General features: G+C 44.1%; 1 protein-coding gene across 1 annotated transcript in view; it reads left to right on the top strand.

The window, feature by feature from the left end:
• Positions 1-15,324, top strand: part of frmd3 (FERM domain containing 3) — a 320,905-nt gene that overhangs the window by 186,604 nt on the left and 118,977 nt on the right. The gene's annotated exons all lie outside the window — the stretch shown is intronic.

Here is a 15,324-nt window from a genome sequence, read left to right as displayed (position 1 = left end):
GAAACGGGTTTGTACTCGAAAGAGTTACACCTTCTTAACTTCCCTAACCCTGCCGCTACGTCTTGGTGCTCCCTGGACATCCACAGTGGAAGTGGAGGCAGCCTGCTGACTGCTATACCCTGTCTGTGATGGCCTTGGTGGGCATCCTCTGGAAGGCTGAGCCTGGAGGGCCCCGGCCTGCTTTCGGGGTTCTGTTGTGTGGCAGTGGCACCTTCCTCGGCCTATGGAGCTGGAGCTACTAAGGTCACAGAAAGAGGGGAGTCGGATGGGCCCGATACTCCCGGAGTCACTTGGATGCATGGCCCCGGGGGTACACCTGCTGATCCTCCTCCCTTTGGGTGCCCAAGGGCCCCTAGCTGACTCCTTGAGAAGAAGGGCTAGCTGGAGCTAACCTGCACCCCTGTGATGCTGACACTATTGGAGGCCAACTGTGGCATCAGTGATGAAGATCAGCCCACACAGCAGCGCTAGAGCGACGTCCTGGACCAAGGTCTCCATGGCAGCTACTGACCTTAGTGTTGTTGGCATGCTGGCACTATTGCCTCAGCCTGAAGGTGGATGGACTCCTCCATCGTGCCTTGCAATCTGGAGAGTGGACATTCCTTCCTGGTGTTCCCGAGATTGCCTTTACAGCTCCAGCAACTATGCCATGGCTGAGTCCAGAGACTTGTCACCTGACTTGGACTCAGCAAATTTCTGGCCTCCAGCAGTCCTCCGAGTGCCAGAAACCTGGGAAGTCCCTGCCAGCAGCTGCTGTGGATCAGACAGTGTGATGTGCTCACTAGATTGTGATCCCGAGGCTACTCTAAAGCTAGGTCCCACTGAGGTGTGACTCACTGCACTGTTATAGGGTGTGGGTGAGGCTGTGATGGGTCTTCAGGGAGGGTTTCAGCTTCCCTTGGGGCTTGATTGGAGGCCCTGGGTCATGAACTCTGTCGGCTGATTGGCAGATGTGCCTGCGAAAGCAAGGGGAGATAATTAGTGCATGGCAGTGGCCTGTGAAGCAGGACACATCACTCACAGCATGGTTGTCTGATGGATGTTGCACTGCTGGATCCTCACCTGGTTGAGCACCACTGACCTCACTGTCAGCACAGGAACGGTCCATATCATTGCTGACCAGCTGGATGGCTCTGTATTTGAAGTCCGTGAGGACCTTGATTTCAGATATTCCTCCAACAGTCTGTGACCTCTCCCTCTTCTTATGTGCCAGCTTGTCCAGCATGAATAGAGATGGAGAGAGTATAAGCAGGATGCCTGCCAGGCCAGATGATAAGTATGCCTGGCACGTGTGGGTGGAGAGTGGTCCCGTAGATGGGGGCAAGGTTAATGAACGTGTGTGTGTGAGTGAATGGTGATGTCCTTTGGACTGGCAATAAATGAGGGCCCTGTGGATGTGTGATGGGTTTGTGAGAGTGTGAGTTGAGAGTGATGGGAAGATTGACCGTGGTGGAACGGAGGAGATCATTCATCCTTTTGTGGCACTGGGTGACTGTCCTCTTTTGCAGGGTGTTGGCACTGACCACCGCTGCCACTGCCTCCCAAGCTGGATTAGTGATTTTGCTGCCCATCCTGCTGCCGGAGTGGGACAGAGGACATAATGGCGGGCCTCCACTGTGTCCAAAAGGCACTCGAGGGACATGTCATTGAACCTGGGGGCTGCAGTCTTCATGCCTTTTGGGACCATGTCCTCCATGCAGCAGTCCTGGGCTGGAAGCACTGAGAGGTGTGCGTGCGGCTGCATTTTAACTATGGTGCCCGGTGTGAGGAAGTGGAGAGGTAATGGTGTGGTGGGCAAATGAGAGCCCGCCCGCCATGGAAATGGCGTGTTTCCTGGGATTGCGTAATTAATGCGGCAGATTTGAACATAAGAACATAAGAAATAGGAGCAGGAGTAGGCCATTCTGCCCCTCAAGCTTGCCCTGCCATTCAATCATGGCTGATTGCCCCAGTCCTCAACTCCTCTTTCATGCCAGCTCCTCATAACCCTCAACTCCCCAATATTTCAAAAAATCTATCTACCTCGTCTTTAAATACTTTCAGTGATCTAGCCTCCACAACTCTCTGGGGTAGAGAATTCCAGACATTCACTACCCTCTGAGGGAAGAAATTTCTTCGCATCTCAGTTTTAAATGAGTTCCCCCTTATTCTGTAACTATGCCCCCTAGTTTGAGATTCCCCCACTAGTGGAAACATCTCCTCAACATCTACCCTGTCAAGCCCCCTCACATTCTTCTAAACTCTAATGAATAAAGGCCTAACCTGTTTAGCCATTCTTGATAAGTCAACCCCTTCATCCCAGGAATCAGCCTAGTAAATTTCTTTTGAACTGCCTCCAATTCCAGTATTTTCTTTCTTAAATATGGGAACCAAAACTGTACACAAAACTCCAGGTGTGGCCTCACCAACATCCTGTACAGTTGTAACAAGACTTCCCTATTTTTAAACTCCAAGCTCCTAGCAATACAGGCCAAAATTCCATTTGCCTTCTTAATTACTTGCTACACCTGCATGCTAACTTTATTTGTTTCATGCACAAGAACAACCAGATCCCTCGGTGCTGCACTTTTCCCTTTCACAAAACCATGTTGACTCTGTTTGATTGCATTAACTTTTCTAAATGCCCTGCTATTTTTTCTTTAATAATGGACTCTTGCATTTTCCCAATGACAGATGTTAGGCTGGCTGGCCTATAGTTTCCTGCTTTTTGTCTCCCTCCCATCTTGAACAGGGATGTCTCCCATCAGCGGTTTTCCAATCTGCTGGGATCCTCCTGGAATCCTGTGAGTTCTGGAATATTTTGCCCAATGCCTCCACTATCTCTGCAGCCACTTCCTTTAAAACCCTTGGATGCAAGCCATCAGGTCCTGGCGACTTGTATGCTTCTAGTCCCATTAGTTTGTCAAATACTTTGTCCCTTGTGATAGAGACTGTTATAAGATCTTTCCTCCTATTAGCTCCTTGTGATGGCATAGTGGTATTGTCACTGGACTAGTAATCCAGAGACCCAGGGTAATGCTCCACATCAGACCCACATCTGCACCACAGCAGATGGGATTTGAATTCAATAAAAATTTGGAATTAAAAGTCGAATGATGACCATGAAACCATTGTCAATTGTTGTAAAAACCCTTTGGGTTCACTAATGTCCCTCCTTTAGGGAAGGAAATCTGCTATCCTTACCTGGTCTGGCCTACCTGTTACTCCAGACCAGACCTAGAGTAATGTGGTTGACTCTTAAATGCCCTCTGTTGTATCAAACCATTGTTAAGTCACTGCAGATGTACCTACATTACATGGACTGCAGTGGTTCAAGAAGGCAGCTCACCATCCCTGCATCTAGGGATGGGCAATAAATGCAAGCCAGCTAGCAAAGCCCAGATCTGATATAAGACCATAAGACCATAAGACATAGGAGCAGAAATTAGGCCATTCAGCCCATCAAGACTGCTCCGCCATTCAATCATGGCTGATAAGTTTCTCAACCCTATTCTCCCGCCTTCTCCCCGTAACCTTTGATCCCCTTACCAATCAAGAACTTATCTATCTCGGTCTTAAATACACTCAATGACCTGGCCTCCACAGCCTTCTTTGGCAATGAATTCCATAGATTCACCACTCTCTGGCTAAAGAAGTTTCTCCTCATCTCTGTTCTAAAAGGTCTTCTTTTTACTCTGAGGCTGTGCCCTCGGGTCCTACTCTCTCCTACTAATGGAAACATCTTCCCCACGTCAACTCTATCCAGGCCTTTCAGTATTCTGGAAGTTTCAATCAGATCCCGCCTCATCCTTCTAAACTCCATTGAGTATAGACCCAGAGTCCTCAAATGTTCCTCATATGTTAAGCCTTTCATTGCTGGGATCGTTCTCGTGAACCTCCTCTGGAACCTCTCCAGGGCCAGCACATCCTTCCTGAGACACGGGGCCCAAAATTGCTCACAACATTCTAAATGTGGTCCGACCAGAGCCTTATAAAGCCTCAGCAGCACATCCCTGCTTTTATATTCTAGTCTTCTCTAAATAAATGCCAACATTACATTTGCCTTCCTAACTACTGACTCAACCTGTTAAGTTAATCTTAAGAGAATCCTGGACTAGGACTCCCAAGTCCCTTGGCACTCCAGATTTCTGAATTCTCTCCCCATTTAGAAAATAGTCTATGCCTCTATTCTTCCTACCAAAGTGCATAACCTCACATGGGATGTTTATAATGTCCTCCACTGTGAAGACCGATGCAAAATATTGGTTTAAATTATCTGCCATTTCACTGTATTCAATTCTCAGGTCGTATCCTCCAAGGCCCCATACTCGCTTTAGCTCTTTTTATGTACCCGTAGAGGCTCTTGCTGTTTGTTTTTATATTTCTTGCCAATTTACTTTCATAATCAATTTTCTCCCTCTTTATTAGCTTTTTAGTCATCCGCTGCTGGTTCCTAAAAAATACCCAATCTTCTGGCCTACCACTAGTTTTCGCCACTTTATATGCCTTAAATTTTGATTGGATACTCTCCTTGACCACTTTATTAGCAATCCTTCTCATTAAGTCCTTTTTGACTGGGAAAAACTTTTGCTGAGCATTATGAAATACCTGCTTAAATGTCTGCCACTGCGCATCCACTGACTTTCCCCTTAGACTATTTTCCTAGCCCGCTTTAGACAACCCTTTCTTCATACCTCTGTAATTTACCCTTTTTTATGTTGAGGACACTGGTTTGAGACGCGAGTTGCTTGCCCTCAAACTGAATTTGAAATTCTACAATGTTGTGATCGCTACCCCTTAGAGGATCCTTAACTACGATATCACTTATTAATCTCACCTCATTACACATTACAAGATCTAAAATAGCCTGTTCCCAGGTAGGTTCTGCAACGTATCACTTTAAGAAACAATCCCTGATGGACTCTACAAATTCGTCTTCCATGTTACCCCTGCCAATCTGATTTGTCCAGTCAATATGCAGATTTAAATTACCCATGACAATTGGACCACCCTTCTCACATGCCTCTATTATTTTCCGATTTATACTTTGTCTTACAGTGAGGCAGCTCTTCGGGGGTCTATAGACGACTCCCACCCACGACTTCTTCCCCTTGCTATTCCTTACTCCCACCCAAACTGATTCCACATCATGATCTATTGCACCTATATTATTACCACTGCCCCAATACCTTCCTTTATTAACAAAGTTACCCCACCTTCTTTTCCTTTTTGCCTATTTTTCTGGAATGTCAAATACCCTTGAATATTGAGTTCCCAGTCTTGGTTACCCTGCAACCACATCTCTGTAATAGCTATCAAGTCATATTCATTTATAAGGTATTTGTGCCTTCAACTCATCTATCTTGTTACAAATGCTGTGTGCATTCAGATAAAGAGCCTCAAGCTTTGATATTTTACCATCATTACTCATTCTGGTTCTAATTTCCGCTGTACTCTTCTGCTTATATTTTCTGACCCTTTGATTATCATTTGCCTCTTCACTACCCTGCACCTCTGGTCTCTCATTTCTTTTTGATTTTTTAAACTTTCCTTCAATTGAACCTTCCCCCCACTAATTAGTTTAAAGTCCTACCTACAACCCTAGTTATACGATTTGCCAGGACACTGGTCCCAACAGAACAGCTCTCTCCTTCCCCAGTATTGCTGCCAGTGCCCCATGAATTGGAACCCATTTCTCCCACACCAATCTTTGAGCCACGCATTTACCTCTCTAATCTTATTTACCCTACGCCAATTTGCTCGTGTGTCGGGTAGTAAACTGGAGATTATTACCTTTGTGGTTCTGCTTTTTAATTTAGCCCTGAGCTGCTCGTAGCCCCTCAGCAGAACCTTTTTCCCAGTCTTACCTGTGCCATTGGTATCTACATGGACCACGACAACTGGATCCTTCTCTTCCCACTCCAAGTTTCTCTCCAGCCCAGAAGAGATGTCCTTAACCTTGGCACCAGGTCGGCAACATAGCCTTCGGGAGTCTCTGTCTTTGCTGCAGAGAACAGTATCTATTCCCCAAACTATGCTATCCCCTATTACTACTACGTTTCCCTTTTCTCCCTCCACTTGAATGGTGCTCTATGCCATGGTGCTGTGGTCAGTTCACTCATTCTGCCTACAGCCTGTGCCTTTGTCCACACCGGGAGCAAGAGCGTCGTACCTATTGGACAAGGGCACTGGCAGAGGCTTCTCCAACACTAAATTTTGGATCCCCATACCTGCCTCACTCGCATTCACATTCTCCTGTCCCTGACCACAGTCCAAATTTGGTGTAATTAATCTAAGGGGTGTGACTGTCTCCTGAAACACAGTGTCCAGGTGTCCCTGATGTGTCGCAGTGTCCACAGCTCCAACTCCAGCTCATCAACTCTGAGCTGAAGTTCCTCGAGCAGCCAACACTTACTGCTGATGTGGTCACCATGAATCGCACCAGCACCCACACTTTACAGCTGCAACACATTGCCTGTCCAGCCATCGCTATTCTATTTAATTAATTAATTTGGATATTAAATATTTTAAAAATGAATTTCTTAACTGTACTCTTCAGCTGTAATAACATCTCCTGATTTAAACCACTTAGCCAATCAAAAGAGACACGGAAGAGATACCCACCGATCACGTACCTGTTTTCCTTTGATGTCACACTTCGGCTCTGACAGGTAGAAAGAGGTTGAAAGGGGTCTCAGCCACCAATTTTTATCTCCTTCCATTGCTGCCCTTCTCATGCAGGTCCACTGTCCGTGTGCTGTGTGTGGGATGATATGGTGTGAAAAGTTGCCATTGTGGCCGGTGGGTAAAACGATGTTTTAAAATGATGCCCACTACCGCACTTAAGTGCAAATTTGGGACCATTCCACCCCTAGTTTGATTGTACAAATTTGTTTCTGGTAGGACCATTTCAGTCCTAATGATGAAGGTCTTCTATATTTTTAATATGTTTTTGATATCAAACAAACTTTTGATATTAAACCACTGACCATAACAGCTACAGTCGTATCATGCAGACATGAATAGAATAGATAAATGTAAGATTTCTTTTATGAAACAGAAAATGCTGGAAACATTCAGCAGGCCTGGCAGCATCTGTAGGGAGAGAAACAGAATTAACCTTTCATATCAATTAGCTTTTCTCAGAACCTGACATTCCAATGAATGGTGAACAACCTGAACCGTTAACTGTTTCTTTCTGCTCAAATGCTGCACATCTGATAAATATTTTGAGTATTATTTGTTTATATTTAAGATTTCCAGCATCTTTAGTATGTTGTTTTTATGATTTCTTTCGTTAGGTTGATATTTTATGCCTATGATTATTTGAAACCACAGAATTCTGTGAAGTGATGGAGGCTTATTTTTGATTCTCCTTTGGCAGTATCCCATTGGAGGTGGGAAGCGGGAGGTGGGTTTGATTCCTGGTTGCAAACCCTCCCCCAGTGGCAACATGTTGTGAAGCACGATTTTCATGGGATAAGGGATCTTAATGATCTTAGAGACAGGTCTGCCACTCAATTAGTGGCCGGGGTGGCAGGAATGGAGATGGGACACAAGGGAACTGGGCCACATTCTGGTCTGAATCAGCAGCCATTGATGTGCCTGCTGTCTGTGCATGGTATTTCATGTTTAAAATGTCCAGGACGAATGGAGAGATGGGACCCAGGATAGGGTAGGGAAAGATTAGTTACTAAAATTTTGTTACAACTCAGTATTTTTTTTGTCCAAACGTTCACTTTTTTTGCATTTAATGAAACTGCTTCAACACTACTGCCCCTGTTCCCACCAGGTTGCATTTGGTTTCAGCTTCAGAAGAGAGCTCGTAATGACTGCCTGCCCCCTTGAAAACCCAGGCAGGTCAGAAGCGAGCTTTTAGTAGGTTCCATAATGACCTCAAGCTGCTCAATTCATGAGGCGGGCAATTTCTGTTACCTGCCTGCCTCCCCCCACCCACCCCCCTGCCCCCACTCCCCCTCCCACCCACCCCCCTGCCCCCACTCTCCACCCCAGCCCCCTGCCCCCCACCCCACCACCACCCTCCTGTTGTCTCCCCAACCTCTGGAAAATCATCATAGGGTGAACAGGCCACCAGTGCCATTATTTTTGCTACCACGCCTCTGTTTTGTCCCAATTCATGATGGGAAAATTCTAGCCAAGAAATCCATTTGGTGAAAATATATTAAGAAATAAATATAAATAACAAGAAGTACTGTAAACAGAGAGTTTTAATTTCTGAACAATGAAAATAAAGATAAGGTTGAATATAAATAAAGTTAATGTCACGAGCAAATAAAATTTTGCTAAATATTAATAACAATATTCGAGAGCATAGGCATGTTCCTATCACTATTCCAATGAATTCCTATGGCCATTAATCCAACTCCGTATTAGTTCATATTTTATCAATAGCAGTGAGCCTAAGAAAAAATAGTCATAAATAATGCGATCCACAAAAGGGAAATGACTGCACATACAAGTCCTTTTAGATGTTATCACATTATGAAGAAAATATGTAAACAATTAATTATAGTGTTTTATCGCCTTCAAAAGATCTTTAATCTTCAGAAGGGTCATTTGCATTTCTAATTGATTTTAAAATCTGTTTTACACTGCTTCAAATGCTCAGGTTGTCAGATCATTTTGAGAGCACAGCATGAAATTTCAATCTACAACATTAGGGAAGCTCAGTGGTTTTTATAATATAGATAATGCTAGGCTACTGATCAAATGAAGAAAAGTGAGTACTTTTGTTGCAGTGTTCCAGTTTATATTGTCTGGTTGACCATTTATTGCTATCTTATTATCAAAATTTATTGATTTACATCTATTCATATCATTTACATCTGTATGGAAAAAAACATCATCCTGACTAATAGCATTATCTTAATTTCATTGTACTCCTCAGGCATTTCTCATATATCCAATAAACATTTCACCTCAGCTTTGCCTTTTCTCTTAATTACAGTGTCCATCAGTCACTACATTTATGTGTCCTCTATTAAGGATTCTTTCCAATGTAACCCTAATTACCATGCTTACCCTATAATTTTATCTAGCAATTCACAATAGTGGATTCATAGGGGCCAATTTTCAACAGCTCCCTGCCCTTATCCAGCCTGAAAAGCAAGTAGCAAACAAAACAATTGGAAAAGGGTGGGGGGGGGGGGGGGGGGGGGGGGAGGGTGGTGGAGGTGGGGTGGGGTGGAGGATGCTAGGCTCCCCCTTGGATGTTGAAGTTCCATCTGTTGTAATTTTCAAGTACACCTGTAAGGGGCACCACCTGTGTTGCCTGTTTTGTGTGGAGTCTATTTAAATATGCAAATAGGGGATCTTATATCCATTTGGCGAGTGGTCCACAAACGGATTTCTGACAGCCACTCCACAAAAGGGGTCCAAACCACTTTTATTTCATTTTTGTGGAACAATTTTTTTCTTAGTTCCCATGCAAACACCTGATTTGACATGAATCTTGTAAATCTACATGTTACCATTATAAAACCTTTACAACTAATTTTACTCTTTTCTCTCCCCAAATAATTTTGGTTTGCATACATTTCTATGAAGATTTTGTTCCTTTTGTTTGTTCTGATTTTATGTCAGGCAATGACAATCTCCAACAAAAGAAAACCTAACCATTGCCCCTTGATGTTCAATGGCATTACCGTCACTGAATCCCCACTATCAACACCCTGAGGGTTACCGTTGACCAGAAACTGAACCAGCCTAGCCATATAAATACTGTGGTTACAACAGCAGGTCAGAGGTTAGGAATCCTGCGGCAAGTAATTCACCTCCTGACTCCCCAAAGCCTGTCCACCATCTACGAGGCACAAGGCAGGAGTGTGATGAAATACTCTCCACTTGCCTGGATGAGTGCAGCTCCAACAATACTCAAGCAGCTTGACACCATCCAGGACAAAACAGCCCACTTGATTGGCACCCCATCCACAAGCATTCACTCCCTCCACCACTGATGCACAATACTAGCAGTGTGTACCATCTATAGATACACTGCAGAAACTCATCAAGACTCCTTAGACAGCATCTTCCAAACCCATGACCACTGCCATCTAGAATGACAAGGGCAGCCAATAGATGGGAACACCACCACCTGGAAGTTCCTCACCAAGCCACTCACCATCCTGACTTGGGAATATATCGCCGTTCCTTCACTGTTGCTGGGTCAAAATCCTGGAACTCCCTTCCTAACAGCACTGTGGGTGTACCTACACCACATGGACTGCAGTGGTTCAAAAAGACAGCTCACCACCACCTTATCAAGGGCAATTAAGGATGGGCAATGAATGCTGGCCTCGCCAATAAGGCTCACGTCTTGTAAATAATAAAAAAAACTACCTCCTAATACTTTAAGTCTGGCCATGGTTGTCCCATTTGTATAACCTTTTCTGAGTGAATCCTTGGGATTATTACTCTTAACACTTAGATCTGATCATAACTATCGGGAACTTGTTTGCATCTTTAAATTCTCTCACCCTGAAGTTTAGAAAATAGACAAATACCAGAAGTAAATAGCTAACACTGTTTAATTAATGGCTAACCTAGTCACTCAGTGTCATTTAATACAGTACAAACTAAAACCCAATGTAATCTCCCATCCGTAACCCTCTTTCCCTTTACTCCTAATCCCAGCCAGTGTTTACGTGCAAACAGGTTGCTGTAACTTCGCCGGAAGTGCGGCGGAGAGGGAGCAACTGCGAGGAAATTCCCAGCCAATGTTTCCAAAACTCTGTAAGTTGCTCTTTAAAATTTAGGTTGCACATTTTATCAAACAGGCGCCATATATTCAGAACATGAGAATTCACCTGCGCTGTTTCGTTGATTATTCTGCAAACACAAACATTTCTATAAGCATAATCAGTTCATTGCTTTATGGAACATAGCTCAACTATGACCTGCTGCCTGCTGAGATAACAGTTCTTTTTCATTCTCAGAATGTGAGCTTTGATGGTACAACTAACTGTCTTCAAACAAAAGTCTGTGAAACTAGTTTACCTTCAGGAAATTAATGAACATCTTTTTACTTTTAAATTGAATTCAAATTTGCAAACTGCCATAGCAGGGTTCAAACTCATGTTCTATTAGGATTATTAGTCAAGAGGCTCTAGTTTATGAACCCTGAGACATAGGATGGAATCATGTGGAGGCGACGAGGGTCTTGGCCACTGGCTAGAAAGCAGGCGAGAGCCCAGCGCTGCCTCTTTTGGGAAGGACTACTTGACAGGCCAGCAGCAGGCCCTCCAGCAGGATAAAGGACCTTGGGGGCGGAAGTCATACTTGCTTAGAACTTCCAGCCAGTCAGAGGCCAGCAGCTCTATTGAACAGCAGCACCACCAGGGGTTGGTGGACATGGGGGAGAGGTGTCGGCAGCAGAGCAGGTCGTGAGTCTCAGCAAGTCCACCTTCCTGGTGCTGGGTCCCTTAATCATGCACTGAATGCCTTTGAACAACCCAACCCCCTCACCCCGTGCGCGTGCCCCTCCCCCCCCACCACCCTGGGAGCCTGAAACCAACCCTGCACACGTTTGCTTGTTGTGCTCCCTGGATGGCAAGCCCCTCGCCTGCTCTTGAGTTAGTACCAGCGGAGGCAGGAAGAGGCCTTTAAGTAGGCCCAAGTGGGGAAGGGCTCAAGATTCTGCCCATAACTATTACACTTGCCAACCAATCAGCACCCTTTTCTCATGCAGTATAAATTGTTGTTCCCATTGTAATTTGGTATTTTTATGTCTGTCTTGTTGTGCAAGATGAAAAGCTTTGACTGCATGTTTCGTTTTCCAGCAATGTTCTAGATCTGTACTAGCAAGTGACTACTCTCTTTTTCATTGTCAATTTCTTGGTCATCCTTTGCTGAATTCTAAAATTCTCCAAATTCTCAGGCATATTACCTTTTTGGCAATATTAAAAGCTTCTTACTTTAATCTGATGTTACCTTTGACTTCCCTTATTAGCCACAATTACACCACATTTATTGTGGAATTTTCATTTCTTGAGGAAATGCATATTTGTTGCAAATTACAAATTAATTATTTAAATGTTTGCCATTGCTTATCTACCACCATACTTTTAACGTACTTGCACAATTTACCTTGGCCAACTCACCCTTCATGGTTTGCTTTGTTTAGATTTAAGTCCCTGGTTTTGGACGTAACCTCTATAAATCACCTTCAAACTGCATATAAAATTCTACATATTATGAACACACTTCCCCGGGGGCCCCTTCACCACAAGGTTATTAATTCACCCTTTCTCATTGCACAATAATAGAACTAAAATAGTCAGTTCCTTTACACAGTAGAAAACTATGCTGTATACACTCAATGAATCAATGCCAAAGATTCACCAGCCTCTGTATGAAGAAATTTCTCTCAACCTTAAATGGTTAAACTTTTATCTTGAGACTATAACCATGAAATTCTGCTCCTTGGTACCTCTATGCCGGTGCTACAGAAATCCTGATTTTAAAAAATGGCAGCCAGCCCACACTGCTGTGGGCTGACCGATTGACAATGCGGTTGCGCTCTGTGTGTGAGCTGAAAGCTTGCAGAGTGGGAAGATTACGATAACAAACAGCCCCAAATGTTAATTTTGGATCGCACATGTCCAGTTAACACTCTCTCAAACACTCCCAGCTGAAACTGTGCTCAGCTGCACAATTACTTGACAACCTTCTAGTATTATTTAAAGGGCTAATCATTCAACTTTCAGGTGGGGTGTTTTTAACTTCATTTTGCTGGTGCCAAGTTAGTGGAAGTACTGTGCTCAGTGTTACTGGAGCAGTTTAGCAAACCTGTTTGGATTTTCAAAGGAGTGAAGCTGGATTTTGACAAGGAGGTCAAAGGGTTTGATTGACATTGAAAGTCTGCGTCAGTAATCAGAGCTATATTTGCAGTTCCTCTTGGCTGTAGCATAAATTAAAAATGCAGCTCATGCAGCAGAGATGTTGTGCACAGAGGCAGGAGTTGGGGGACTTTCATTTGGCGGCTCTGTCCACTAAAGGTCTTTCAGAGGCACATCCCCTACCTCCACCTCAGCCCAGAAGAGTGTCTGAAATAACTGTTTTTCCAAGGAGATGGTCACCAAACTGTCTCATCTCCTACAACCTGACGTGCAGCCTCATAGCATGGCAAGGACAGTGCTACCAGTGGCCATCAAGGTCACTGTCTCCCTAGATTTCTATGCCAATGGATCCTTCCAGATGGGAGCAGGTGACATGAGCAACATCTCAGAGTTCATTGTCTATCACTGTATCAGGGAGGTGACGGAGGCCCTGTATAGAAGGAGTAGGGACTTTGTCATCTTCTCAGTAACCAGAGAGAAGCAGAAGGAGAGAGTATGTGGATTTGCCAGGCTGGTGGGATTCCCAATGCCAGGGTGCAATCAGCTGCACAAGACCTGGCAGATGTTCCATAATTGCAAGGGCTACCACTTTTTTAATGTCCAGTTGATGTGCAACCATGCCCAGAAGATCCTCTCAGTGAATACCCACTATCCTGACAACAGCCACAATGCATCCATCATTTACCGATCAGCTGTGGCATTTCTATTGTATCGGCAGAAATGTTTAAATTTACTCCACAAAAACAAATCTTAAGACAGTTTCAGTAGGATATGATAGAAATATCACAGGTGGATGAGTATCATAGGCAGATGAAATAAGAGTGGAAAATTAAAGGCATTGAACGAATGGGAAGGAAATGGGATCATAGAGAGTGGTACTTAACGAATCAGAGGTTAGAGTGGTTGGGAGGAGAAATATGAACTTCAGAGGGAAGAGAAAAAGGAATTATATTCTAATTGCAGTTATTCCTATATTTGAAATTAAAGATGATCATCTGCCTTCCTTGGCCACTTTTTTTACATAGAACTACATTGAATGTGCAGCACAGAAACTAGCCATTCAAACCAATTGATCTGTTTTATGCACCACACAAGCCTCCTTCCTGATCTGACTTCATCTAACCTGATCTGTATATTGTTCTATTCCTTTCCCACTCATGCGCTTGTCGAATTTCCTCTTAAAGGCATCTGTGCTATCCTCCTGAACTACATCGTGTGGCAGCAAGTCTCATATTCTCTGAGTAAAGAAGTTTCTCCCAAAGTCTTTGTTGGATTTATGGGTGACTATCTTATATTTATATTTGGACTCGCCCAAAAGGGAAACCATTTTCTTTATGTTTACTCTATTAGATCCCTTTTAAAGACCTGTCACCCCTCAGTCTTCTCTTTTCTAGAGAAATGAACTCTAGCCTGTTCAGTCCTTCCTGATACTTATAATCTTTTAGTTTTGGTATCATCCTTGTAAATTATATTGCACCCTTTCCAGTGCTTCTATATACTTTTTTGTGTTATGGAGACCTGGACTGTGTACAGTGCTCTTAAGATTCTCTACAAGTTTAACATAATGGGGGAGAATTTTCTCCCCGTTGGGGTGGAGCCTGCTGGGTGGGCACGGGCAGGAGTGCAGCCGATCGCCGCCCGCAATCAGCTGTGTGCCGCCATTTTATGTGGGTGGGCCATTTAAGGCCCGCCCAGCGTGACGAGCACCCAGAAGCGCTGAGCACTCCCTGTGCGGGCGGGAGGGGGAGTAGGCTGAGTCGGGGCCTGCACTCTTTCGTGCATGCATGTGAAAGAGCACAGAAATCTCCCTGAGGCACAGAGCTGCCTCAGGGAGATTAGTTTGATTTTTAAAAATTTAAGTAAAGGAAGAAAAAAAATTTTAAGTCATGTAATTTTATTAAAAATTTTTATTGAAGTTTAAAAACCTTCATGAAACCTCATCCTGCCCATGGTTGAGTTTCATGATAGGTGTGAAGGCTGCCTGGCCTCTTTGCCTGCCCACCAACCTTAAGGTTGGACGGGCAGCTATGTTAATTATTTTAATAGTTATTTAAGTTGCCTTAATAGGCCTTTGACAGTTTGGCGGGCATTCAGCTGAATCCAGTGTGCGCCTGCCGAACTGAAGATCTGAATAATGCACGGTGATGTCGGGACACACGCCCGCCCCGAAGATTTTGGCCGTAGAATTTACCTTACATTGTTACTTCTAATGATTTGTGGATGTGTACCTCCTGATCCCTTTGCTCCTCTACCCAATTTAGACTTTTATTTTCCAAGGAGTATCTGACCTCCTTATTCATCTTGCTATTTAATGATTTTCCCTCATTGGGAGGTAGGTCCTATAGGCCCTTCAATCCTGGTCAGAATACCTTGCTGATAGTTGTTGCTATATGACTTCCTGCAAAGTTTGGATCCATTTCACATTGGGTCTGCAGACATCTTTCCAATTAGCCACACATCATTTTGAAGGCAAATGTGCTGCTTCTCA

The sequence above is a fragment of the Carcharodon carcharias genome, chromosome 4 (assembly GCF_017639515.1).
Source record: "Carcharodon carcharias isolate sCarCar2 chromosome 4, sCarCar2.pri, whole genome shotgun sequence".
Lineage (NCBI taxonomy): Eukaryota > Metazoa > Chordata > Chondrichthyes > Lamniformes > Lamnidae > Carcharodon > Carcharodon carcharias.
Note: the sequence above shows the minus strand (reverse complement) of the source record. Positions and strands in the feature narration are given on the sequence as shown.